Here is a 2582-nt window from a genome sequence, read left to right as displayed (position 1 = left end):
ACACACACACACACACACACACACACACACACACACACATACACACACACACACACACACACAAATACACACAAAAAGACAAGACCCAAAACAAACGAAGACTCGTGACATTGAAAAACAAACACATTTGATTTTGCAGGATTCGAATCGAATCGTGCCTAAAAAAGTAGCATTTGCCCACCTTCCAGGAAGGAAAATATGGTCGGGCCCGACTGTATCAAATGAATCGAATATATAATATCTGAAACCGGGTTTAAGCGCTCCCGTCGCAGACTGCCCAATCAAGCTTAGAGATGCATGCCTATTATATCGATCCGCGCAGACAGACACTGATATCGGCGACCACCGTCTTCCTTGAGGACGGTGAGCCTCAGAGATAAAGGGCGACAGGTGCTCAGCCCAGCACGCGCTCCCACCATGGCGTCTTGATCGTCGCTGTCGGTCGTAAACCCCGTAACCCCCTCGAGTATTGGATGTCAGTATTTTTGTTCTGAAAATGGAAGTAAGAGGCAATATATGTAACATTGTTGGAAAGAGATCTTATTTTGACTAATCACAACATGTAAAAAATGTAAAGGAGGAAAAAAATGAAGTTTGGAGACCTACGCCTCTCCCCTCTTCGTTTTCTGTCTATATGTGTGGTATGTGTAGCAATTACGAAGGTTGCCATTTGCAAGGATGTAATGATGCCATAGGCTGCCACACAATATAGGCTCCACTATTGATCATGGGCTATGTTTGTGGTCCAGTTTGGATCCAGCGATGAAATCGATAGTTTGGCGTTGTCATTGCCATAGTTTTTTTTTCCTCCGTTTTTGAACTGTCTCTAGATTTGGTTTTTCTTTTCTTTAATTTTTGTTTGAAATCCGATGAATTTTTTTAAATGGGGAATATGTGTACCATTCGTTTGTAGAGACCCATATCCCGCTAATGCTTGCTTTAGAGGGCCTGTAAAATGACAGGCTGCACCAAATTATTCATTTCACGGGTGGTTTTTTTTTTTTGGGGGGGGGGGGCACTGGAAGGTCCTACTTTTCCTCCATTGTTTATGTCTGTCTGTCTTACTTTTCCCCAGCACTAAATGACCGTTATTGTGTCGATGTGCTTCTTTAAAAAATTTTTTTTTACTAATGATACTTTACTAAGAGCGAAAAGCTTTCCTGCTTTCCTTTGGGTAGACCAGCATTCTATGTTAGTGCTCAAGCACTCTGTCGTGCTACTCAAAACACCTGAGTTCGATCTTTCTCTCTCGTTAGTCTTTGTATCCCTCTCAGTACGGGTTGGCACTGACAAGCTGGACCGGAGCCCGCCTCCTGAATGTCTGAATTGTGTCAATTGGTGCGCAAAACACTGTAAAAACAATAATAACAACCCACTACGGAATACTTTGAGCCGTGATAAAACCTGTATAGTTGCAGTCTTCTTTGCGTTTTCACTCGGTTTTTAATTAGGAGTTATTTCTTTTTCATATTTTTTTCAATCTTTTTTGTGAACACAACAACATTTTTGATAATTAATATTAGAGGTGACATACATTCTATTTCCTCTCCTGACGTGGTCAATTTAGGTTGTGTGGGGCGGGTTTGTCCCAGTGAAGGGTCCGCGTGTGTTTTATGCTGTCACGTTCCAAAGAGACTTGAAATGTAATTAGCCAATTATCGCGTTAAAGCCTTGCTCCTTCCTCTCATGTAGCATATCAATTTAAAGCCAAATAACTTCTGTATCATCTGACTTATTAATCTTTCATCTATGTTAAGATTCGCCCGAGATAATGTGACTCAAAACATTATCTCACAGGGCCAGTGCTACTAGACAATTTTTGGAAGACCAAATCATAGCAACGTTGGAGATGTCACCTGTAAATAGCCTGCTCGTATGTAAAGCCTCATGAAACAACAACTGAAGAAAAGCGACTTTGCTCCCAATTCAGACCCTTTGTTTGAAACTCATGGTAACATCTGGGACGGCGTGACAGATAATGATGTCCAGAATTTAATAGAGTCCATATCCTAAAGGTTCGTGTTCTACTCGAAACCAATGGTTCCTGAACAAAATAATAATAATAATGAGCACATTTAACGTTACGCCCAAGTTTTTGCGTGATATTTGTGACAGCTCTGTTTTTCGATCTGTTTGAAACTATCGTTTTTAAAAAATAACATATTGTTCTAAATTGTAAGGACAACCATTAACATGATATGCATTATGTGCCCATTCTTTCTATACTGATGCACCTTAGTGCGCCCTCAAACACACTTTTACGTTTCTTTGATTTCGCACACTTTTGCCAAGTCTGATTTTTTAATGACCATATCTCGGGTGACTCCAAAGATAGATGAAATATTAATGTGTTGCTGTTAGAGGATGCAGACTTCATTTAGCTTAAATTGGTATGCTGCTTTGGTGGGTAGTGCAAGGCTTTAAGGCGATGGCTCGATGGTTATATTTTCAAGTTTCTTTTGGATGCCACTGCATAATATGTACGTCATCCCAAAATTTCTGAATCTTTGTCAATTGTATTTGCCCGCCCCACGCCCAACACACAGATACACACATATACACACGTACCCACACTTACACAC

The sequence above is a fragment of the Aplysia californica genome, unplaced genomic scaffold (assembly GCF_000002075.1).
Source record: "Aplysia californica isolate F4 #8 unplaced genomic scaffold, AplCal3.0 scaffold00660, whole genome shotgun sequence".
Classification (NCBI taxonomy): Eukaryota; Metazoa; Mollusca; class Gastropoda; order Aplysiida; family Aplysiidae; genus Aplysia; species Aplysia californica.
Note: the sequence above shows the minus strand (reverse complement) of the source record.